Source organism: Crocodylus porosus, unplaced genomic scaffold, assembly GCF_001723895.1.
Source record: "Crocodylus porosus isolate Cpor-Errol unplaced genomic scaffold, CroPor_comp1, whole genome shotgun sequence".
Lineage (NCBI taxonomy): Eukaryota > Metazoa > Chordata > Crocodylia > Crocodylidae > Crocodylus > Crocodylus porosus.
In genome coordinates, this window is record NW_017728907.1 from 967,361 (window position 1) to 994,173 (window position 26,813).

Here is a 26,813-nt window from a genome sequence, read left to right on the forward strand (position 1 = left end):
GAAGATATCTTTAACTGTCCAATTAACTTCTATTCAGATCAAGTCACATAATCAATTTGAGCACATGGACAAGAATTCATAGATAATTATTTTGAACATGTCTAAAGCTCTGTTCAGTAAATCACTCAAGCATACTTAAACTTTAAGTATGGTTTGAGTCACTTTGGTTTTAAGGGAAATAGAGTAACATTGTTAGAAAATGGAGTAAAACTGTTAACTGAATTCTTAATAAGGGGTAGAGGGTGAGGTCTGTATTTCTAAAGTTTCTGGCTATTCCTGCAAAATCCTAGAACAAAATATTCCAATATATTTTCTGGAAAAGGGGCCACTTAGGAGAAACCCCCCCCCACTGTTGTCACAGGATTACCTTTCATCCTCCACAGTACACTCCAAGTTATGCCATCTTTCTGACTGCTGTGCCAGAACTCATTGTAAGCTGCCTCCCCACCCTCCTCCCCCTTTAACTCAGGGCTCATGGCTCATGTAGCAAATATGTGGGCTGCTGTGTCATCTGTGCCATAGGTTGGCCACTGCTGGCCTAAAGTCTTCTCACTTGCATTTATCAGTTAGGCATGTTTATCTGCATTTGTTGTCAAGGCTTCCACTCACATCCAGGTCTGGTGCTGTGTAGACTGTAGCTTGCAGGTTCCTTCCAGTGACAGCTATGTGGGGAAGTGCCTCCTAGTAGTGTCCCTCAGGGGTCATCAAGAGAGCTACACAAAGAGGTGGCAGGGCTCTGAACCATCCTGCACCATGTGGACCTCATTAATTCAATGCTGGAAGAAACCTCTAGACATGCAGAGGAAGGACTACCAGATGCAGAACTAGAGAAGAAAGAGGACTGGATTCCAAGGAAGGTGAAGCTGGAAGCTTGTGACCTCTGGCAGCAAGCACAAATCTTCATTTCCACCAGGAGCAGCTTGCATGGAGAACAGATATGGAACCCAACCAACAGAGGAGGAGGAGCACTTTCCATTGGCGGAGAAGGCAAGGCATTGCCAAGGTTGGGAAAATTGATACTACTGCCACCAAGAGGAAGTGATGGGTGGTCATGGTTGGAGACTTCCTTCTGTGGGGGACAGAGCCATACATCTACCAGCTTGACCTCGTCTCCAGAAGTCTTTTGTTTCCCTGGAGCCTGGATATGACATGTCATGGAAGTGGGTAAGTGGGAGACCTGAAGGAAGCACAAGAGGAGGGGGCTATGGAAGAGGCTTTATTATTCTTCCTGAGAAAGTAGAGCAATTGGATAGTTACCTCAGGTGTCTGTACACAAAAGCATGGAGCCTGGAACAAAAGCAGTAAGAATTGGAAGTCCTCCCACAGTCACAGAACTATGATATGACTGGCATAACAGAGACTAGTTGTAATAGCTTGCATGACTGGAGCACTATCATGGGTGCGTATAAACTGTTCAGGAAGGACAAGCAGGGAAGAGAGGAGGAGGGACTACACTTTATGTAAAAGAGCTGTATGATTGCTCAGAGCTCTGGTAAGAAACTGGAGATAGGCCTATTGAAAGTCTCTGGGTTAGGGTTAGAGGGGAGAGCAACAAAGGTAATGTCATGCTGGTTGTCTGCTATAGAACTCCAGATGAGGAGGATGTCGTGGGTGAGGCTTTCTTCAACAGCTAGAAGGAGTTTCCCAGTCACAGGCCCTGGTTCTCACGGAAGACTTAAAGCACGCTGACATCTGCTGGGAGGGCAATACAGCACTACACAGGCAATCAAGGAAGTTCTTGGAGAGTGTTAGGAACAACTTCTTGGTGCAGCTGTTGAAGAGTCAAACTAGGGACCATGCTCTTTTAAACCTGCTGCTCACAAACATGGAATAATTGGTGGGGAATATGAAAGTAGATAGCAACTTGAGCAACAGTGAGCATGAGATGATTGATTTCAGGATCCTGAGGAAAGGAAGGTAGGACAGCAGCAGAGTAAAGACCCTGCACTTCAGAAAAGTAGACTTTGATTTACTTGGGGAACTGATGGACAAGCTTCCCTGGGAAGCAAGTCTGAGGGAGAAGGGAGTCCAGCAGAGCTGGTTTTATTTTAAAGAAACCTTACTGAAAGTTCAGGAAAGAAACATTGTGATGTACAGGAAAGCTAGCAACTATAGCAGAAAACTAGTTTGACTTAGCAGGAAACTCTTCAGTGAGCTAAAATATAAACAGGAAGCTTACAAAAAGTGGAAGCTTTGGCAAATAACTAGTGGGGAGTATAGGAATATTGCTCAGACATGCAGGGATGAAATCAGGGGGCACTTGTTCATGTGATGCCTAGATGATGTACGTGTGACAAAAAATTCTCTTTGTGTGGCTTAATGGCATCACACTTTACACATTTGGGAGTTTTTGGTGATTTAAATGAGATTGCATTGTCACAAACAATCCCCATCCCAATGTAGTTTAGTTTGCAATGACACAACTTGAAACAGTTCAGCCATTATTCTGTCATGTGTACATGGCAAGCCACTGAATGACATGTAGTGAGCCCCTTTGTCCATTGGGTGGCCTACAATTTTTGTGTAGTGAGCCCCCTTGTCCACCAAGTGTTGCAGAAATGTTCAGGTATTTGTGTGTAATGAATGCTTTGGGACACCAGATATAGCTGCAGAGCCTTATGTGAACGAATCTTCTGCTGATCTCTTATTATTATTTTATTAAATAAAGAATTCAAAGACACCAATCTGTCATTGTCATCTCCTGTTTCACTTGGTGTGGTGGGTATTCAAAGGGCCCCAGGGTGTGTTGGGGGGGTGCTGACCAGGGTGATCCCAGGCTCTTCTGGAGATCTATCATTCTCCATAATTGGGGATAATGCAGTGTGTGGTGTATTGTGACCCCCTCAATGCTATTAGAAATACCATACAGTAAAGCATGCTATTGAATTCTGGACACCTAACTTGGGGTTAATGCTGTGAGTGGTGTTGCAAAACCACCCAATGAAATAAAAATGACCTGCGCTGGGGAAAGATGTGTCCTGTTCCCCTAGTTGGGGGTTTGGGTTACTGCACAGAATTAAAAACTGATTGCCTGCTTTATGTGGGCGGTTGCGTGTGGTTTTATTTGCCATTAAAAGCAGTAAGTGGGCACCCAGTTTCAAGAGGGTGGATACTAGCCTGCAGGCATAGTAACATTTTTCTTTGGTCTTCAGGCCTCCCTCCACCCTCTCCACAAAGCCAACCTGAAGTTCCAGGACGATGGACACTTTTCCTGGTTTGCCCTGGTGGTATTTTATGGGAATAGCCCTGATTTAAGAGAGGGCCCAGCTTGTCCACCCCCATGTAAGTGAAACATTGTGCGTTTGCAAGTAGTGGGAACATTTGCTGCTTAAAACTTAATTCCCTGCCTGGCTGTGCTTGCCCCTGGCACAAAAATCAGGCTAGATTCAAATAATCCCTAGTGGCGCAAACTTATTTAATACCCCTTCCCCATAACTTACAAGTCCCTAAGCATGGGTCTTCAGGCATCTGTCATACCAACCCTGATCTTTGGGTCTCTGGAATTATGGCATGTCGCACAAATCCCGGGCCAGTAGCATCATAGAATCCAGTGTGTCCTCCTTCTCTGGGTTATGCAGGAAAAGCATTGGGGAGAGTGGGGTCATGGTCAAGACAACTTCATCTTGGTTCTCCATGTCCTGCAGCTGCTGTGAGCATTCACATTCCACCTCCCATTGGTTGCCTGAAGCCTGTGCAAGGCATATGATGGAGGTCACTGAACTACAGGCTCAAGGAAGAGTGAGAAAACATTATGACATTCATTGTGGCAGTCTGCATGTTCCACAATATTTGCTAGATCAGTTGGGCGGGGGGGAGACGGAGTTCAATGACTCCTGGTCTGAGGAAATGCAGGAGGCAGCAGCCAGACGGAGCATGGTGGCCCTAGAAACATCATGCAAATGCTACTCAGGGAGCCATTGTGCGGAATTGCCTGGCTGCACACATTCTAGTTGCTGCAGATAGTAAGGGTGCTCTGTAGGCCACAGATCGATCAACGCTGAATGCTAAAATGTTCAGCAGTTACCATTGAGTATTTCTATAAATAAATAAAGAAATGAATTGCAACACTTCTGTCTGTACATTGTCTCTAGTGGTGGGGGGGAAGGGGGCAGCCCTGCAGAGATACTTAAGGAGGTAGGGGAGCCAGAGAGGGCTGAAGTCTAAAGGTTTTCTTTTGCTTTGTGTGTATGGCAGGGTGAAATGCAGCAATGACATTACAATACATTACCTACTGTGGGTCACAGTAACTCAATGCCCAATATGCACAGAGGAGTATCGCCTCTGTTATAAGACCAGCCGGAAAGGTTTCTAAGTTTAGAAGTGGCCACTCTGCTAAGGCATAGTTTGAAGATGCCCTGCCCTGAGCACACACCCCACCCAGGTTCACGTTCCATTGCATCTTACACATAAAGTGCTTGGGCTAGGGAATAGCAGGGGAATGCTGGGGTGGGGAGTAAGGGAGCTTAACAATCTATAGCTTTAGTGATGATCTAAAAACACCACATGAAATGGTGTTTTCTAGAAAATTTTCACTGCACACAATGAGTAACAATCAATACTAATGTTAGCTATCTGCCTTTGGCACAAAGTTTGCAAAGAGCAGATGGATACACACCAGTTAGTATCAACCAGATGTTGCCTGATAGAGATTAACCTCTCAGTGGGTGGGAGGGGAGAAACTGCCCCTCAGGATGCTCCTGGGGATGCCCCTCTGTGCACAGCTGTACTTCTTCCCCCAGGGCTCCCCTCCCACTGGGAGACCCTCGCCACACACACACAGCCTGGGCATTTGTTTCCTCTAGGCCCCCACTCAGCCACCACCTCCCTGCAGTGTGGACTCCCTTGATCCCGCCCTCCATCTCCCAAGTGCATCCTGGAGCTGCTGTGTGGCTGCTGCATACAGGGTCTGTCTTGGCTCAGACCCCCTGTCCCCTGCCTGGGGCCTGCTCCAAGCCTACTGTTCCCTCCCCAACACTAGCCAGCCGCTGAGTCCCCATGGCAACTTCCACCTTTCCCCAGCTGGGCAGTGAGGGCAGCTGAGGGTCTGGGCCTCAGCTCTCCTCTTGGCCCTGAGGTGAAAGACAGCACCCAGGCAGGCACCCTGTGCTGGAAGCTCTCCCCAATCCCTCCCACCCCCAGGCACATGGCTCCAGTGGCAGCACAGACCCAGCTTCTACTTTTTTCAGGTGCTTTTTAACACTCTTCATCTGTGGCAGGCAGCTGTGAACATAAGCCACAGGCATCTCATTCCCACTTTGGGAACAGAGCCCGCTCCCACCCCCCGGCCAGCACCTGTAAAAATTCACTTGCCACTAAATCCTGCCCCTAAATCCTGGTCCAAGGCTGGGGCAGCTCTTGCATCTGCAAGTGGTGGGTGAGTGGCTGCTTGCTCCTCTATGTCCTGGGGGGATCCCTAAAGCGATGATCATTATAGGCAATGCAGCTTGGGCTGAATAAGTCAATGAATGACCCCCAACACTGCATGAATGTGAGTGCAAGAATGTGGGTACAGAATGTGGGTACAGAAGTTCAAGGCATCTTCTGGGATAGGGACCCTCTCTGGAAAATTCAGACACTGCATTATAGGAGTTCCCATTAGCACACCACAACACTCCAATATGCATGAGAAGATCACAGGGTGAAGATCTATGTACATATTATAAGCAGTAGAAGAATTTCAGTACCCTGTTCATAGACATGATTCTTTGAGTGAAATAAAAAAGGGGGGATTTACACATGAAATAAAGTTTACTTGATGACATAGAAAGATAAGAATGAAAAGAAGAAATATTTAAAAAATGATTGTTCAAAAAGATATATTATGAAACAAATTAAAATGTGCGCAACACTAAGTGTAAATAATTAATGAAAGTAATGAAATTAATGAAGCAACAATTATATTATTTAAAGAAATGAAATCATACCACTTTTGCTCATCTACACATATAAAAATGCTATGAACTATAGGGTCCCCCATGCTGTAATTTAATATGAAGAGATCAGTGGGTGGATTGTTATGCAGCACCCCCTACAATAATACAGTGTAAATAGCACACTGAGCATTTAATGAGATGGAAGAGCAATGATGTATACAGTGATGGAAAAATAAAACCCACCATTTCAATTTAGGGGGCATAGAATGCAACCCTGAAGTCAGAGAATGTACCCTTGAAGGACTAAATTCCATCACACACACAAGCAACCAGGAAGGCCAAAGTGCAATTGGAGTTGCAGCTAGCAAGGGATGTGGAGAATAACAACAAGGGTTTTTACAAGTTGTTAGCAATAAGAGGAAGATCAGGGAAAATGTTGGTCCCTTATTGAATGGGGGAGGCAAACTAGTGACAGATGATGGGGAAAAAGCTGAAGCACCAATGCCTTTTTTAACTAAGTCTTCACAGGCAAGATCATTTCCAAGACTACTAAACCTGGCAGCAGCTTGGGGAGGAGTTGAGAAGCCAACACTTATAAAACAACAGGTTAGGGACTGTTTAAAAAAGCTGATTGTGTACAAGGCCAAAGTGCTGGGGGAGTTGGGCATTGTGATGGAAGAGCTGCTGGCCATTATCTTTGAAAACCTGCGGCAATCAGGAGAAATTTGGATGATTGGAAAAGGGCAAATATAGTGCCCATCATTAAGAAAAGGAAGATGGAGGATTTAGGCCCAGCCTCGCCTCCATCCTCCCCTGGAAAAATAATAGATCAGGTCCTCAAGGAATCCATTTCTAAGCACTTGCAGGAGGAGACAATGATAAAGAACAGCCAGCATAGATTCACCAAAGGCAAGTCATGACCGACCAACTTGACTGCCTCCTTTGGTGAGATGACTGGCTCTGTGGATGTGGGAAGAGCAGTGGACAAGATATACCTTGACTTTAGCCAAGCTTTTGATATGGTATCCTACAAAATTCTTGCAAGCAAGCTAAGGAAGTACAGGTTGGAGGAATGGACTGTAAGGTGGATAGAAAACTGGCTGAGAGGATAGTTGTCAATAGATCATTGTCTATTTGGCAGCTGGTGTCAAGTGGAGTGCCCCAGGTTCATAGATACATAGATTCATAGATGTTAGGGTCGGAAGGGACCTCAGTAGATCATCGAGTCCGATCCCCTGCATAGACAGGAAAGAGTGCTGGGTTCAGATTACCCCAGCCAGATGCCCATCCAACCTCCTCTTGAAGACCCCTAGGGTAGGGGAGAACACTACCTCCCTTGGGAGCCCATTCCAGATTTTGGCCACTCTAACTGTGAAGAAGTTCCTCCTAATGTCCAGTCTAAATCTGCTCTCTGCTAGCTTATGGCTATTATTTCTTGTGACCCCCAGGGACACCTTGGTGAGTACAGCCTCACCAATTTCCTTCTGTGCCCCCATGATGAATTTATAGGCAGCCACAAGGTCACCTCTCAACCTTCTCTTACGGAGGCTGAAGAGGTCCAGGTGCCTTAGTCTCTCCTCGTAGGGCTTGGCCTGCAAGCCTTTAACCATACGAGTGGCCCTTCTCTGGACCCTCTCCAGGTTATCCAAATCCCTCTTGAAGTGTGGCATCCAAAATTGTATGCAGTATTCCAACTGTGGTCTGACCAATGCTGCATAGAGAGGAAGTATCACCTCCTTGGTTCTGTTTGTCATGCATCTGCTGATGCATGATAAAGTACAGTTAGCTTTTCTGATGACTTTGTCACACTGACGACTCATGTTCATCTTGGAGTCCACTATGACTCCGAGATCCCTTTCCACTTCTATGCTACTGAGCAGGTCATTTCCTAGGCAGTAGGTGTGCTGGACATTTTTCCTCCCTAGGTGCAGCACTTTGCATTTATCCTTGTTAAATTGCATTCTATTGTTTTCTGCTCATTTGTCCAACCTGTCCAGGTCTGCCTGTAGTTGTTCCCTGCCCTTCGGTATGTCTACTTCTCCCCACAGTTTTGTATTATCCACAAACTTGGACAGAGTACACTTCACTCCCTTGTCCAAGTCACTGATGAAGACATTGAAGAGTATTCGTCCAAGGACCAAGACCTGCAGGACCCCACTGCCCACTCCCTTCCAAGTTGATACCAACCCATCTACTACCACTCTCTGGTGTCAGTTGTGTGGCTGGTTTTGTTCAATATCTTCATCAATGACCTGAAAGATGAGATGGAGTGCACCCTAAGCAAGTTTGCAGATTACACCAAGCTGTGAGGAGTAGTAGATATGCTGGAGAGTAAGGCAAGGATTCAGAGAGACCTCAGCAAATTGGATGACTGGACCAAAAGAAATCTTATATGGTTCAATAAGGACATGTGAAAATCCTGCAGTTATGATGGAAAAATAATATTCACCAGTACAGACTGTGGGGCAAGTAGCTAAACAGCTCTAAAGAAAAGGATCTGGGGGTTACAGTGGACAATAAGTTGATTATGAAACAACACTCTGCCCTTGTTTTCAAGAAGGCTAACAGCATATTGGGACTATCGCCAGCAGATCAAGGGAAGTGGTTCTTCCCCTCCATTCAGCACTGGTGAGGCCTAATCTGGAGTATCGTGTCCAGTTTTGAACCCCCCATTACAGAAAGAATGTAGACAAATTGAAAAGTTTCCAGCAGAGGGCAATTAAAATGATTAAGAGGCTGTGGTACCTAAGTTCTGAGGAAAGGCTGAGGGAACCAGGTTTATTTAGTCTGCAGAAAAGACTCAGGGGGGTTTAATAGCTGCCTTCAACTACCTGAAGGGTGGTTCCAAAAAGGATGGAGCTAGATTGGTCTCAGTGGTGGCAGATGGCAGAACTAAGAGCAATGGTGTTATGGTGCAGCCAAAGAAATTTAGTTTAGTTATCAGGAAATACTTTCTCACCAGGAGAATAGGGAAGCATAGGAACAGGCTACCCAGAAAGGTGGTATAATCTCCATCTTTGGAGGTTTTTAAGACCTGACTATACAAAGCATTGGCTAGGATGATCTACTTGGGGATGGACCTGATTTGAGCAGGGGGTTGGACCAGATGACCTCCTGAGGTCCCTTCCAAACCTAATTTTGCTATAATTTCTATGACCTTATTGATCTCTGAAAGATGTAGAGTTTAATAGGAACTGCTTAGCAAATCTGCTTTGAACTCATTTGGAAATTAAATGATGAACTACTATTAACTCTGTTATCTTCTCTTCCATGGCTGGAAGAGGATGCAATATATGTTTGTGGCACACCCTGCAGCTGTCATGCACATCTGGTTCACCTATATTACTCCATCTCCCTTTTTAAAAGAAAAAACCCTAGAACAAACCCAGAAAGTTTGTATTTGTTCTCTTCACCAATTATTTGGAGAGTATTAACAATAAGGTCTTATTTTTTACTATATTACATCCTAGTTTATTCTATCAATAATTTTGATCAACTCTGTTAATAGAAATGCTATGTTTCATGCCTTGGTAGTGTTTGAGTGATGTTGTAGCCATGATGGACTCATGTTAGAAGCAAGGATTTTTGTGTGTAATATATTTTATTGGACCAACTGCAGGTTTGATATAGACTTGGTGGGTAAACAAGTATTTGCATATCTCATTTGATATAGGTAGCTTACATCTAAGCTGCTTACCTCTAAACTAGAAGAAGCATGTGCAGGCATTCACCACTGCTGGGAGTGGTGCAGGCATCTCAAAGTAAGTAACTTGAAGCAGAGAGGTTAGGGGGAGCAGGTGGGACTGGTGGGTTTGGAGTGGCATTGGTCCAGGGAAGCTGGCAGTTCAGCAAGGAGGTTTACCCCATCCTAGGTAGATAGTCAGGGGTTACAAATAGCCTGGTCAGGGTCAGGGGTGTGGGAACAGCACAGCCCAAGGGCTGGGACAAGCCCTGAAGCTGTTCTGTGAATGTGTACAAGCATCCACTAACCCATTTAGATTGAGTTAATCCAGCTCTATCTAAAGTTACTTCAACTGTGAGGTGAAGTAACTTTAGATTGGGCATACAATTTTCCAAGCAATTTAACCTTCATACATTCCCATGAGGTAATTCCCTACCCAAGAGGAATATTTTGTGCAATATCTTGAAGTTAATTAATTCTAAACAAAAGTCTTTTTAGAACATTGTCACCAGCACCACAGTGCACAATATCCCAAAAGAACAGCCAGCTCATATAAATGGTTTGCTTTCTGTGGATGAAAAACTGCCCAGGGTAACATGTTACCAGGCATGAATGTGTTTTCCATATGGGATAACAACTTACTCCAAGCCCATGTTAACACATTGGGGTAACTTGTTACCCCAATGCAATTTCTGTATAAATGACATGCCTAGACCTATTTGGCCACTTTGGGTGGATACATCTGAAAGATCAGCATTCATTCACACCTCATTCATGTCCACTTCAGGTATCCATGGTAATTAATACATCCCATCCTCCACTCTGATTTTGCTTTTGATGGGGAACTAATCCTAGTTTCCTATGTTCCAAAGAAGCCCAAGGTTGTGCTGTTGCTGTCAAGCATGCACCATGACCTGTCAGTGGGTGGGGAGCAAAGAAAGCCAGACATCGTCCATGACTACAATAAAAACAAGGGTGGGGAGGATAATCTTAACCACTTGGTCCATGTTACACCTCAACTCCATATGATGCCTAACGACTAGGGAGGCAATGGATCGATGCCATCACACATCACCTGCACACATTGCTCATCAACAGCTTTATTCAAAATGAAGACAGCTTCGGACTAGCTCCAACATACCGAGGAGCCGCCCTGAACATTAGTTTTTTTCCCCCATATTTATACACTTTGGTGTATGCTTATTAACATTTACCCCACCTTTTTCTGTCCTTTGTTCCACCCTTAGTCTTTCCCATTTGAAGCTCTGCCTCTGTTTACTGGTTGTTTCATTAGCATGGAATTGACTATGTAGTTCACTTATTTACATGTCTTTTTGTTATGAGCACATGTCTAAGACCCTGACCCCACTTCTTTTGGTCACTTGGATGGGCTTCGACCAAAGCCTGGGAGCTTCTGGGGGCTTCTTTACCAATCACCATTCACCTTCTCGCATATGTTTATCTCAGATTCTGTTACCACTTACATGTTGTACCATCTTCACATTCCTAAGATTTCACCTCATTTGTAGCGCACAGATTTACATAGACTCACTTGAAAAAGGTTGACACAGTTAAGTTGGCTACTTAGCGAATGGCTGGCTTAGCATGAGCATTCATAAGCAAAATCTGCTTTTTTTCCTAATGATAGCTGGTAGTTTGCATCCTGTTTCTTTTACACAATGAACGATATATCTTATGACACTACTATATTGTTAGGAAAATGCTTTCCTAAACATCTTGCAATGTTACTTTTAACATACCTTTCTGCCTTGTGTTTAGCAACTTACTAGGCCACAGGTCATACCCTTTTATTCAATTGCAAATCCAATGTTCACTAAGATCCAAATACTGTCAACCTAACAGTCCGTATGATCACCTGCAGATGGAAAATCAACAGGTGAACAACGACACTATTTTTCAATATGCAGGATGTGGCTGCCATAGCCAGCCTCATCACTTGGCTAGGCCACAATGCAAACTGGAAGCAAAGATCACATTTAAGAAGACGGCAATTTTTTTGCAGGAGCTTGGAGAACAGTTGATTGAGCAACAAATAAAATGAAGAATGATGTATACACAAAATGTGTTTAAGTCCATCAAGTCTGGTATGACTGCCTTAAATTACAAATTGCCACAATGCACCCCATTAGAACGTTCTGCAAGCATGAGTGAATGCTGTGATTTTTGTTCAAGGACAGATGACCGCAAAACCCAGAAATGATGCAAAGATTGTAAGCAATTTGCTTGTGTGCAGCACAGAAGACCACTGCTGCTTTGTGAGAAATGCATTATTTAGTTAAAACAGTTAGAAAATGTTTTTGAAAGTAATTGTTAGTTTGAAAACAATGTGAACTGAAGACTTAGCAAATTAATCATTCATGTTTTGAAGCTAAAATGTTGAAGTTTTATTCATCGTTCGAGTTACATAATATTTTGGGTTCAAATCATCATAAATACTCTTTCACATACAAACAATATGTATGTTTAATAATTAGCTTTTGATACATTTATAATGTTGTCACTGGTTCTATTTTGTTCATGCAGGTGGGGTAACAAGTTACCTTATGATACCAACAACGGTTACAGTTTCATGCGCATGGATGAGGGTTAAACCATGTGAACACCTACAAATCTGGTGATTTAAATCAACCCTTTGTGCACACCCTTACATATTCATTGAAGAATGCTTTGAATTTGAAGGCATCTCTAAATCCATCCTGACCATGCAGTTAGCCCAACAAAAGATATGACCCACAAAATCCTTGTCTCTCATGTTTTTCACACTTATAAATTTCCCCAGAAATATCTTCCTTATTTCTAATAGTTTTGAACTTATAAAACAGTAAAGAAAGACCAAGCAAATAAATAAAAATATGATGTTCTATGTTTTAAACCAACAAAAACCACTGCTCATAGTTCTAGGAACAAACCCTTGGAATTGAAATCTAGATTAAATGGTCACTAGAGAGATCTCAAAGCATGATTTAATAGGTTCTTTCTGAATTCTGCTCCTATTTGTGTCAGTGGGAGTTTTGCAAATGAATAAATTTCCAGGATCAGACCAAGGTGGTAATATGAGGCTCAGTACACTAGAATGAAAGTTAAAGGTGGATCAAAATATATGAACTTCATAGTTTCCCATAAAAATTGGAGTCAAGCACTATTGACTGTTATAAAACTAAAAGCTAATGAATTCAGAAATTTTAATTGCATCATTTTTCTTTATGAGAACAAAACACATATCTTAATGATTGTTCACTAAAAGTGACTTGCATTTACCAGGTAAATGGTAAAGGTCTCTTTTGTTTGCTTCCCTAAGAAATCTTAAAAGACAGGAAACAAAAGACTATGAAGTTTTATAAACATATGTGACTGGCACCTAGGAAAACAATAGCGCTGAAAATAATTCTTCATCCTTCAGTAGCAGAGTTTTCCAGATTCTTTAACTTGTTGAGAGAACCATCTCATGCATTTCTAAGATTAGCTTTTGCAAATACTACATATACTAAGACTGTGCGAAGCTTCCATCTACTATTCAATTCTGAGTAGATTTGGCCCAATTCGGAGCTCGAATCTCCAAATCCAAAAAGAATGGGAACAAGACAAAAATTCTCAGAATAAAATTGGAGGCTCTGAATCAATTCAGAAAAGATTTGGAAAAGATTTAGAGATTCAAAAGACAGTCTTTCAGGAGAACAGAAACTGAGAAGAGGGAGAGAAAGCAGGGAGGTAGGGTGGGGAACTGACATCTCTAGCTGGCCAGTGACTGCAATCTTTCCCCGAGTCCCCTTCCAATCACTGTGCTTTGGGGGAGGGATGTAGAAACAGCATATAAGCCTCTGTCTACAGGTTTGCTGCACCTTTTGTGAGCTGCTTCTGTCTGAGCAATAGTGTCTGAAAGGTACTGGACTGGCTTGGCTTCCTACCTAGTCAGTCTCTTGCTGCTTTTTGTTCTTGTAAAGGATTGGATCTAGCTTACTAACTAGAAACCCTCTATTTATTCCTATCCAATCCACTTTTTTCGATTTATATTTGTTCTTGGGGGAGTGGTTCTCAACACTTTTTAAAAAGAAAGTTGTGTCTTCCCCAGCAGTGTGATCTATCACTGTGCAGGGAAGCACATACATTACACACACTCACACACATACATCATAGAAAGAGAAGTCAGATATTACAACATAGAAGTCAGACATTCATAGATGAAGAAGAAGACATTATATATAGTTATTGATATTATTAGTTATAGTTACATACAGACTACAGACAAAACAGAGGTCAGATAGAGATTCAGATTAACAGAACACAGAAGTCAGAGAGTCACAGAAGAAGAAGATATATTATTTCAGGTACACACACAACAGTAAACAACACAGAAGAAGAAGTCAGACAGTCATATATCAGAGAAAAAGATGATGACATATATTATTAGTTAGTTACACACACACACACAGATTTTCTAGCACAAGAACAATTAATATGAAGCATATTGGAAAGGCAGGTGCCAGGTCTTCTGACAGAGGTGGCAGAGGGCCTAGAGTAGGTAGGGGGAGAGCTAGAGCTGTAAGTCCCCCCACCCCCCAAACATAGATACATAATTTTTCTGGCAGCCATGAGTCTTCTGAGGCCAGTGGAAGCAAGGAGGTGGAAGCAGTAACTGTCCCTACACATGCACCACCTCCCTTAACACCAGAAATAGGCACCAGCAGCTGAATGACAGTCTCCTCCACCTCAATTTCATCTCCCAGTGTGATCCTCCCACTGCCAGAGGAGCAGCTGGATCTGGAACCAAGGGACCTGGATGCCCTAGCTAAACAAATTCTGGGAACCAAGGGGGAATCTGAGTTTGTGCTCCACACCCCTCAAAGTTCCTCTAGACCCAGGTCTCCTTGTCAAGAAGGCACCTCAGAGGAGACAGTGGAGGAAAACTCAGAGGAGGTTGTGGTGGCTCAGTTCAGCCAGCTCCTCCTGTTGTTGTGCTTCTGCCTGCTGAGGAGGGGGATAAGGCAGGATCCCCACCTTCAGCCCAGAAGCAGGGGAGTAGTGTAGTGTGGGATCATTTTGAGATGACAGATGATCCCAAGGATGCTATCTGCCAGCACTGCCAAAGGCAGATCAGCCATGGCAAGGAGGTGAAACACTTCACCACCATGGTGATGCTGCTGCATCTGAAAAGGCAGCACTGCCTTGCCCTTCTTTCTTCTCAGCCTGGCACCAGTGGGAGCATGCCCAAAGTGATGTCCACTGCTCACTCCAAAGCCCCCTTCCCCCAAAGCAGAGGCAGGCCATCCTGGGGTGGTGGTGGAAATCCACAAACAAAGGGGGGAATGTTGTAAGGGCGAGCAAGATCACCCAGAGGATTGAGGAGATGCTTGCTTTGGATGGCCAGGCCTTCTCCTTAGTTGAGTGGCCAGGGTTCAGGTGGCTCATGACACTTGTGGTCCCATCAAACCAAGTGACCACATGCACCACCTTTAGCAGGATGGTGGTGCCCTCCCTTTATGAAGCATGCAGGAAGTACTTGAGGGAGGAGCTGCACAAGGCAGGATTGCAGATAGCTTTGCACCTAACCTCCAACATTTGGAGCAGCCAGGGTGGACATAACACTTACCTCTCCCTCATAGGACACTGGTGCAATCAGTCAGTCTGTTAGTGGGCTCTTCTTCAAGCTGAGGTGATGGATGAGTCCCACACAGCAAGGGAGATCATGATGGACATGAATCGCTTGGTACAGGGGTGGCTTGTTGGGCAGGGCCAGATCACCTGTGGGTTCATGGTCACCGACAATGGGGACTATATGATCAAGACCATACATGATGCCAAGTTTGTTGACATGTACTGTGTGGCACACAAGCTGCACTGCATAGTCAGGGATGCCTTGGGGGAGGGGGGAAGACAGGACTGCCGATCATGGTGCCATCACTAGCACCTATTTCCTTTCAAAATGTAGAAGGTGGCAGGCTACTTCCACCACACCATCAAGGTGGGCAAGATGCAGCAGGAGAAACAGGCAGAGCTGAGCATCCTGCAGCACAAAATCATGCAGGATGTGGGGATTTGTTGGAACTCCACATACCTGATGATGGAAAGCCTTATGGACCAACAGAAGGCCATCCATGAGATGGCCTTGCTTAGGGAGATTGGGATCAGTGGTCCCCTTAACAGAGCTGAATGGGATACCAACTTCCAGATCCTGGTGGTCCTCAAGCTCTTCCTTCAAGGCCACAGAGACCCTCAGCCCTGGAGATGCCCTCTGTAGCTAAGTGATCCCTGTAGTACAAAATGGAGAAGTTCCAGGGGAAGCCACTGTCACCAGATGTGCAGGCACTGGTGAGGAAGCTGAAGGAGGGCATCAGGAGGTGGCTGGGTCACTTGTGGTCCAGTATGGTCCACATAGTGGTAGGCATGTGTGACCCAAGGGTGAAGGGGAGCATGTGCACTGGCAGCATCAAAACCCTTGACCACTGGAAGCAGGTGCTGTTCAATTTAGATTCATGGAGGCAGAAGGGCAGAGGTGAGATGTGGAAGAGGGAGATCCACTTTTCTGTGACAGCACTCCAAGCAGCAGCACCAGCCAGTCTCCTCCATGCCAGCCACTGCCAGTGTGGGACAAGGGCATGGCTTCAATGTTGGGGTCCAAACGCACCATACCCCAATCTCAGGCAGGTAGTGCTGAGGCTTCAGTGGCTACCTATCTCACCGAGGATGTGGAGCTGCTGGGCTGTGACCCCTGGGCCTAATGGGCAAGCTGCAGCCAGATGTGGTAGGATCTGGCCATGGTTACTTGGGAACACCTGTTATGTCCACCAACTTGTGTTCTGAGTGAGAGGGTGTTCAGCATTGCTGGGGATGTTATGACACCCCACAACACTTTCTTGGATCATGGTTTTGTGCAGTACCTGGTGTTCCTAAAGGTGAACCTCCCACTGCTGGCATTCTCCAAGCTCCACATGCAGACAGAGTGAGTGCCACCCTCCTCACTCTGTATGAACTTATTTACATTTTATTTTTTAAATCAGTTAATGTCTGGTTCTCAGAGCTGAAAATGACACTCACTGCATCACCAGCCAGCAGCTTCCATGCCAGAATGAACTTGGAGGTATGGGCTGGGGCTATGGGGAAAGAAGAGGACCCAGGTCCTGGGTATGACCACTAAAACTGCACTCTGCCAGGGTCTGGGAATGCCTGGTGGGACTGCTGGCAGTGCAGCAGCCTCAGGAAATGCCTGGTGAAAGGCATGTAGGAAGCACCATAACCTCCAGCTACCACACACATGCACACAGTCCTAGCTGCATGCCAAGATATATACAGCAGCGTGATCTCCAGAGGTAGCTGGAGAGATGGTGACATGTGCAACAGGTAAACCGAGCCTGTGACCCTGCAAGAGGGGTGGGGATGAAGGGAATGGGTTGCTTGGTCTGAGAGATGAGTGCTTCAGTGTGAGGGGTGCATGGATGTGGATACTGTAACAATTTCAGATGGCCAGCAGGCCTTTGTATGGGGGTGCAGGTGTGGATATTGTAACGGGTTATGATTTTCTTTGTGGTTAGTTACTAGGAGTGTAGATATATATAACAATAGATAGATGGTTAGATATATATTTTTCCTAAGAAAGAAAGTCCCCGTTAGTGTGTTTGCCAAATATTGGCCTTGTGTTTTATAGGCACACACAGTACTCGCTACTTTTCATCAACGTCATAGCTGGTTTCCATTACTAAGCATATGCTGCTTTTGGCACAGCTTAATGAGGTTTCCTTATATGTAAATATAATGTGAAGGACTTCTTTTGCCTTGCTGATTGGAGGGCAAAAACCTTATCTTGTATTTGAATAAATATGGGCACCTATACATGTGTAGAGAGGCAGCTCTGATGTGTTTTAATTCTGATTAATTGAATCTGCTGGAGTGTGGTAAGTACCATGCTCCAACACACTGCTGCATCATATGTATCAGTGTTCTGGTGCTGAAAAATGGGGTGGGAGGTGGGGGAGGCACTTTAACTAAAGCTTTTTGATAAGTTTTAGTTAAAGTGCCTCTGATATTTTCAGTGTGGGCCCAGTAGTACACATGACACTCTGGGTGCTTTAATTAAAGCAGCTCCTGGAACCACTCTAATTAAAGCCCCCCCCCCCCCCGCAATTCCTGGAGCATGTCTATAATGCCTTATGTTAGTTCTGTTTGGTCATATACCTACAATGTCCCATTGACTCTTACAGGCTCACTGTGGCTGCAAAGATGTTTCTCAAAAAAGACATGTATTAGGGAGCCCTTAGGATACAATCACTAGACTAAATGGTCCCATCCCTTACTGGCAAGTAATAGTGGATGTAACACCTGACAAAGAAAAAAAATACAGGCAAGCAGTGACTAGCTTTGTTACTGTGAGACTTATAGAGAAAAAAAGTGTCCCATTCTATACAAACACCAATAAAAATGCTTAGTGCAGATAGAAGAGGGATTGATAAAATTAACTGAAAGGTCTTTCCCCTCTTCAAATAGGTAAGAATTGTAGTATTTAAAATAAATCAGTACAGTATTTACATAGAAATTCCCACTTTTAAAATTTGTGGTGTTGCTTTGGCAAATTAACTGATTAATTCTAACTTGTAATACATATGCAGAATGGAGTAGAGTGCCATGTAAATCACATCAGAAACAATTTCTAGAAAAAATAAAACAGGCTTTGTTCACAACTATTGGCCTTTTTTCAAAATTTACTGACTACAACAGGCAAAGCAACAGGCATCTTTCAGCATAGACCAACGTCCTGATTGTTTATGGACTGATTGTGCTTTTGGTTGCTTGATGCACATTTTAGGAGGCAAAGATATGTACAATCTGCCAGTCATAATTAAAAATTGTATAAAATAGGCATGGTCCTGATAAGCTGAAATTGATTCATTTTGATACTTTATAATACAATGTAAGTAAGGATATGAATGCAAAAATGAATGAAATCTTCATATTTTTCCAAGCAGGAAGCAGTTGTGATTACCTGAAACCTGAGATCCTGCTCCTGCCTTTTTTTAAGGTAGTTTGCATCATCACAGATCCTCACAGGAGGTGAGAGGCTTCATACCAGCTATTAACTGACTGCCCAGAAGATTTTCCATCTATTGATTCCTCTGTGTAATTCTATGAAATATGAACTTTCATTTCTACCCAGGAGAACTTTTACAATCTTTTCTCCAAGGCCTGATGAAGGATGTTTGTGCCCGAAAGCTTGCAATTAAAGAATTTTTTTTTGCAAAAATCTTGTTGGTCTAATAAAAGATATCATCTCTACTGAGTCTTGACTGCAATTTCAGAAGACATTGACACAGGAGCCATTGGCATAGTTTTCCAAGTGATATAGGATACGCAGAGTTAATCTGTAGCATTGTACAATATATTTTGCTGTGACAGAACAGCAGACAAGGAGGAGAAATGCTTCATAAACCAAAGGTTTATTAAAGCTTAAATGTTGCTAAGAATAGACGTTTGTTTTTCATGTACCTGCCTTTTACAACAAAAAGTAATGAAAGGCATTGTGACCAGGCAGCAGACAGTATATTCTGTTAAATCAGCCCTTGACCTTTGCCCTACTGTTCGTTGCCAGATGGGTTGGGATTTAAACTTCAGTGTGATAGTGCTGGAGATGGGCCAATAAGGAACAAAAGGTTAGAACAATTACAGCAAGATATATGTGCCATTGACCCAAATTAACAAAAAGCACTTGTAACCAGCAAAATAATGATCTTCAGCATCCAGCAAGAGCTTCAGCAAAAATGTTGAAGTGGCTTCTCTTTTTGTCCTCTCCTTTCCTCTAAGTGGTTTATGATATACACACATCATTCTGAAACTAAATGACTATTTTATTTGTGATAGTTTGTTTTACTGTGATATAGATATAGTATCTCACTAGACTGATTTCTTAGAAATTTCCATTTATTATTTTATTACTATTGGTCCCTTAAGGTTGTAATATTGAATTTTCCAAGCCTCTTAAGAAATTAATATTTTAATTAAAGGTAGTTCATGACCAAATGTTGTTGAATTCTTTCAAGCATCTGGCTTCCAATATAAATTTTATTGTATAGACTTTGAGAATTCTTTGACCCTGATCACAGCATCTTTTAATAGAAGGAAATATACATGAAAAGGAAACAGGGGATTAAACCATAAAAAGCCAGCTATACACTAAAACCCTAATTTGTCCTTTTTACAGAACCATCATATCCTATACAGTGGATATTCACCTTCAGAATAAGTATGAGCCTATGGAGGTAACCACAACAAGTGGACTCAGCTAAAAAAAACACAAAACTGCTCACTGTCCACATGAAGCTACATATTCCACTAAGGGTTTGATTCTATCTCTTTCCATGTACAACATCAGCTCCTCTAATTAAGTAGGGCAGAGATATGTGATACAAGAAAACATGGGGGGGATATAAATTAAATTATACATTAACATATTAATAAAAACTATATAGAGCCTTGTGAAGTGCTTGACATCAGACATTTGAACTTCTTTCATGTTGACTGCATCTTTTTCAGGTATCACGTCACTGATAACAACAGCTCTTATCTGCAAAATACATTACAGGGGCAGAAAGGCTGACTTAAGCATTTATATTGTGTTTCTTTAATCAGAGACCAGATTTATATTGTGTTTCTTTAATCAGAGACCAGATGCAATACATTCTCTTATTGTTACTTTATTTCAATGGCATGATTGTGCAACAGGAAAGATCAAATCATACCCTGGTATTTTATCACAAAGAATTTTTTACTTGAATTTTACTGTTGGTTCACAGAATAAAGTATTTGAACAACCAAGCAGTGGCATACTAGGCTGTTGGGAGGCAAAAAGTCTATGAAAAGTACTCAAACTCATGAACCTTTAGGATAAGAATGGAACCTCATACCCTTTAAAGTAAGGCAAGGTATTAGGTCCATCAGCCAGATACTCATCAGACGTTCATATCTGAGTCTCAACATGCCTAGATCCTTTTTCTTTGCCTGCAACATTATCTCCTACCTTGGTATGGCACAGGTTCTCTCTCTTACATCTCTATGGGAGAGGGATCCCAGCCCAGCTATGAATAAATGCTAACTTCCAAGTTACCTAATAGTTTCAGCACGCTTTTTATCATAGATCCTTCCAGTAGTCTATGTTTATAATTTGCATGTATAAAGAAAATTAATTTGTGTATATTATATCATGTGGTGATCTAACAAAAGGTCTAGCTGGCAAAAAATATATATACAGATCTATACCTGAATGCATTTTTCAACCTCTGTTTTCTAGCCACTCTTGAGCATTATTCAGCTAAAGTCCTCCAAGGAGTCTACAAATTATTCTTGCCTTGGTATGGCTTTTTCTCCAAATCATATAATTTCATCTCTCCTTCTCTTTTTTGACTTCTGCTCTCAGTGCTCTATTTAAGCTTTCTCTAAAATGGACAGAAGGCTAATCTTTTAATTTCAAGGCTTCTTTGTTTTCCCTATGAAGTATCTGAAGCAAAATTAACCCAGGAAGCTCAAGAAATATTTCACTCAAAGTCCTTTTATCAATTCAGTCAGCTGAAAACCAATCAAAATCAAGTTAGTTTTATTTCTACATGTTACTTCCTCTGGGAATGTCATCTAGGCTAGGTACAGACATTCAGGAGTTTAAATTGGGTTCAAAATGGCTTCCTAATTTAAACTTAGCTTGTTCCAGTGCCAACCTTACATTTACAGACCCAGTCTCAGTGACTGGCAATCACCTGCAACTGAACAGAAGTTTCATGCACATAAACCAACCTAAAATTGCAAAACCCAGTTTAATATAAACCTGGATCTATGGATTATCTAACTCATTTGATTTAGGTCAAACTGGTGCCTGGAACTTCTGTCTACTTTCCCTTAGCAAGTCTGGGGCTGGGAAAACACAGGCACCAGTCGCAGCTCTTGGGCTGCTGTTTTCATTCCCTCCTTCCCCTGCACTGGTCTATTTTTTGAGCCCGGCCCCTTGATCCCCATAAGCGAGCATTCTCAACCCCCAATCCCACAAGCTGCTCTAGGTGCAGCTGCTTTTATCAGTGTTTGTTGCTGCAGGAGCCAAGCAAGTAAGTCCCGGTGGGGGCATCAGTGAAAAAGATGGGGGTGTAGGTTTGCTGGGGTCATATCTCCCCACTATGCCTCACAGATCATGCATGCCCCCCTACTTCATTTATTAGCCATGTATGCCTCTCCTACCCCACCTGCAGTTTGCACCTGCCAACCTATTAAACCTGTGGGTCACATATCTGCCCCCATGTCCCTTGTGGGTCATACATGCCCCCCCACCTCACCTGTGGGTTATGCCTGCTCCCCCTACCCATGGGTTACACATGCCCCCCCACTCCCCCACAGGTCATGATTGTCCCCCCTCCCTATCTGTGGGTCATGCCTCCCCTCCTTTACCCCACCTGTGGGTCACATCTGCCCCCCACCCCTTGACGGTCACACTTGTCTCTCTATCCCACCCACAGGTCTCACCTCCCTCCAGCCTGCTGGACCCCCAATCCCCAGGCCAGCCCCCTCTTCCTGACTTACCTGATATTGGGCAGCCATTGTGAATTGTTTTAACCTCTCCTTAATACTCCCAAATGTCTCTACTTAGCCCTAAAGCCTCTAAATTTGCCATTGACTTCAGTGATTTAAGCCAGTGTAATTGAGATCAAAATGTGGCTATACATTCATCTACTCAGATCTTCTCTCAAATGAATGCACTAAATAAAATCTACATATGGGCAAAGTAATATGCTACAATTTGTCTCCTGGACATTAGAGCTAAATTATAAGCAGGGTTAATAAACTTCTGAATTGAGTTTGCCCAGCCATATCAATTATGTAACTGTTTTTGGTTGATCATCAAATGACCACATATTAACAACTGGGGCTGAAATCGTTCACACTAGATCTCTGCCTAAAGCTGCAATTTCTTAGAAAACCGTAGCTGAAAAGATTTACATTTTTGAGAATGGGCTAGTGAAAAAAAGTTGTTTTGCACAAGTTGAACAATACAGACATTCTTTTCTCTGAAAATCTTTTGTTCCTAAAATATAAATTTATATTTTTATTTATTCTGACACCTTTCATTGTTTTACTTGCCTTCTAATCCACCTTCCTATATGGCTCCCTTTGACATGCTAAATTCTGTACAGATTCAAAAGGCCACATTTCCACAACTTCCTGTTCAAAATTGTTCTGTTCATTCCACCAGAACTACAGTGACCTTATTCCTTGGATAAGCAGTGATCATTCTAAGTTCCCCATGGTATGAGGTGCTTATTTTATAAGCCTGTTATATGGCAAGATAGTTCAGACCTTTATATCACTGAAGAAGTAATTTTAAGATGATTTTACATAAGATACCATTCTTATTCCTCAGAGCCCCGTATCTTTGAATTCACAGAACTATGGGGGCAGGTTTATGGATGAAAGAATAATAAAAATAAGGAACTCAAAGTGTATTTAAAAATGTTCTGTATATCCATTTTACATAAAGTACCTACAGCTTGACTGCTGTTGTCATCCCATATTCTCATCAATAAAACTTTTATACCTCTAACAGGGAGATAAGGGTCCTGTTACTGAAAAGGAAAACACAGAAGAATAGCCTGCTACATAGACAGACCAACAGCTGAGGCAAGGTCTATACACATTAGACTTAAGTGGCAAAAAGGGGAAGAGTGAGCTGCCTATTAAATTCAACGGAGAACTTCTGTGTGGGTTAGTGGGTCAGCTGATTCAGCTAAGGCAATGATCCAGGTAGATGAGCCAAATGCCTGCTGGCTTTCCCTGCATCCCTCCCTCAGCCCTTTGTGTGTGACCATCACCCAACCCACAGCCCCTCATGCTCAATCTGCAGCCCCTGACACCCAGTCCTGCTGAAGGGAGATGCCAGCTGCCCCTACTCTACCTCCACCTGCCCTGCTGGCTCCCCCCACAGCCCCCCCCCTTGCCTAGCGGTACCACCCACACCCCCTTCCCTGCCCCCACTTAACCTTTCAGGTGTCTTCACAGCTTCCCCTTCCCTTCCAGCTTTAGCAGCATGACCTGTACCTGACTGCCCCTCCCCCCCAGGCTTACTGGTACCCCTCATTCCTGACTAACAGCCCCCTATCCTCAGCCCTGCTAGAGGGGGTCCCCAGATGCCCCCACCCATAGGTCCTAGTACTCTAGCCTCTCCAAGTCCTACTTACCCCCAAATCTGCAGGAAAGATGGTGAGTCTGAGCCAGCCTTGGCCAACTCTGAATTTTAGGTCCTGCCCCAACCCCATATCCCTTTGCTTCTCCGTCCTCTGGACAGGGCTTAGGGTTTCCTTCCTTTTCTGAAAGCAGTTGTTGCAGTCTGGAACTCTGCCAGCCTTCAGAGAGCTGGTTTCAAAGGGGGAAACCTGTGGTTTTCTGCTTCTGTGGGAAAATCTGCATTTTTCTCCTTCAAAAGGGAAAATCCACATTTTTCCATGGGAAATGGAATACCCAGAACCCTGCTAATTAGGGTCCCTGCCTTCCCACCTAAACCCTGGCTGATGAAGCCTTTCACTGTGTGCCTAGATCCCCACAGGGAATGTTTAATTAGCAGTTCAGCAGCTTCAGAGTGGCTGTGGAGTGTGCTTTTGGGCATCTTAAGGCTTTCTGGAGATGCCAGAGGACACGTATGGATGTTAGCAGTGCAACATGTCCCAGTTTGCAGTTTCTGCATGCATGTTTGACAGCATTTGAGAGGCCAGGATGGAACCCCTGTTGATGGTAGTGCTGGGACCAGCAGGTAGTGCATTGAATAGCTATTCTTTGTTTTTTTTCATGCCCTGAATGTTTCTACTTCATACATACAGTGAATACCATGGCCAAAGTTTTGTCAACAGGTAGAACTTCTGTTAAACTTCACAACAGAAATGTGAAAAGGGGAGTATAAGACTTCTGCTCTGCAGCCTATATAACTAGGTAAACCACACTCAGTGCACTAAGCAGGGCCGTCTGACCTCCAGACACTTTCCCTTGATTGGTTCTTGGGTTGCTTTTAAGGAATTCTTACAGCACCTAGGCCCCACTATATGATGTACTGGCTTAAGTCCTTGAGTAGCTCCTGCCTTTGACTTCCCTGACTCTTGCTTCAGTATCCCTGAGCATGTACCTAGCTCTTCAGACTCCAGACTCTGATTTGTCCTTGACTCTCTTCCTGTAAGGATTAGGCAGGGACATATGCAACTAGTCCTGCAGGTAGGCCCCTAAGGAGTGTCTAGAGGGTTAACAAGGTGGGAACACAGATTAATAGAGCATCAGGATGGGGTCTAGGTCAGAGGGGCTGAGTACACAGGGACCAAGTTCTAGGAGGACTAAGGTGAAATTCAGAGGTATAATCCAAGACCCTAGCTGAGATCAGAAACTCAAAGTCAGAAAGCCTGTTCCTATTTCCATGCGAGGTCCAAGGTTAGAGTAAGAAAAAACTTAAGCTGAGTCAGAAGAATCAGAAGGACTGAACATGAAGCTTGCTGGGGGAGACTGAAACTTCATCAAAGCATGCCTGCATTCTAAAACTGCAGGTGTGCTTAAAAAGGGTAAGCAGTGTTTTCAGTAGCCAATCTGGCTATTGGTTCTTCCACTGAAAATTAGGACAATCTCATTAGCCAGGGATCAGGGACAGGTGTGATGGCTCAAGTGCTCAGACCAGTTGGTTATGATTGATCAGAGGCCCTACACCTCTGATTCCAGTAAAACCTCTGGTTTGGTATTTGAACTCTAGGTTGACCCCAGCATGCTTCTTGAATCCAGATCCTAGCTAGTGCCCTGGATTGGTGCTTGTCTTCTGATTTCTGGTGTGTAATTGAGATCTGTTGACTGAACCATGCCTTACCTCTGCACTCCCTGGTCCACTCTGGCTCCACTCACTAGGAATGAAGTCCCAGTAGACTGAGACAGGGAGGTCAACAGAACATGGATACCTGTAGCAAACCCCCCAGTTTTCTTTTTTTTCTTTTAAAAAGCATTCCCTCCCCTTCTCCAACCATTTCTGACTTTGTCTTTCCCTCTCTGTTCCCTATAGATAAGTTGTAGCCTAAGCTAAGATTTAGGATAAGCTTTAACATTTTATTTTAGATGGTGAGTTTTATTTTTCTTTTCCCTCTTCAAATAAGTGCCCTGCTATTTTAATATAGCTATTCACTGTTTTATAAGTGATAATTATTATGTTTGTACTGCTTTTATATTGTGTGATTACTGTTTTAGACCTATATATGCAAGTTAGCATAAGTCATGTCAAACCTCCATCTTATCCCCATGCCTGGTTGTGTAACCTATGATTCGTATTACCCCTTGTATGTAACTTGGTTCCTGAATGAATGAGGATGCATGAGGGTGCTTGAGAGACAATGGTAGCAGGTCTAAAAATAGCTCCTTCTGAATGACTGAACCATCAACACCAATACCTGGGCTAACAACCCAGCCACTGGAACCACCCTCAGCATCCAAGAAACAAATATGAGGCACCCCACCATTTTGCCAAGGCTGCACATGCTCAGTAAGAACACCTGGAACCCTCTGGAACAGGACTTACCTTGTGTGGACAGGCCCTCCCCATAGGAGATCATAGGTAGTCTGCCCCATAAAAAGCAGTAGTGAAGATGGACTCCTTGGGAACGTCACTTCCACCAGACCAGCTCCATGTCACACTGCCTATCCACTCCAGAGACCCTGCTGGTGACACCCTCTGGACAACACCGAGCTGAAGGAGACCCCAACTGGCCATTGAGGACCTACTTTCAGCCTGGGATAGGTAGATATCACTTGCATATCTCCTCCTCCAATTTGGATTCTATCTCTCTCCTCCCAGGCTTCAGGCCCTACACCCAGTCTCTTTAATCCCTACTACCATTGTGTGTGTGTGTGTGTGTGTGTGTGTGTGTAAAGGAACCAACAAAATATCATTTCATCATCTCCTCTGTTCAATAAAACTACTGTCATTTCAAACCCCAAGTTGGGTTGGGTTTCCGTTGGGGACTGAGCCCCAGTCCCTTCTATCTTAAATTCTAGTCTCTGTCTCTCTCCCTCTCCCTCTCATCCCTCTTCCCACCACTTTTTGCCTCCTCTCTGTCCCTTTTCTTCAGACTCTCAGCCCTGTTGCTTTCTGCAGGCTCTCAGCCTCACTCCCACCCCTTTTTTTACTTCTTGCCACCTTTTCCCAATCCCTATCTCTCTCTTCCTTCTCTTTCACTCTCTCTCTGTTCTCCACACTTCTCCCCCCCCCC

At 43.6% G+C, this 26,813-nt stretch overlaps 1 long non-coding RNA gene across 1 annotated transcript in view; it reads right to left on the minus strand.

Annotated features, from left to right (window-relative positions):
• Positions 1-11,681: 11,681 nt before the first annotated feature.
• The window catches only part of LOC109307607, a 17,936-nt gene continuing 2,804 nt past the window's right edge, over positions 11,682-26,813 (minus strand). The window contains exons 2-3 of the long non-coding RNA XR_002100307.1: positions 16,703-16,710; positions 11,682-11,944 (exon numbers count right to left, since the gene is read on the minus strand). This is a non-coding gene — a long non-coding RNA (uncharacterized LOC109307607). The remainder of the gene's footprint in view (positions 11,945-16,702; positions 16,711-26,813) is intronic.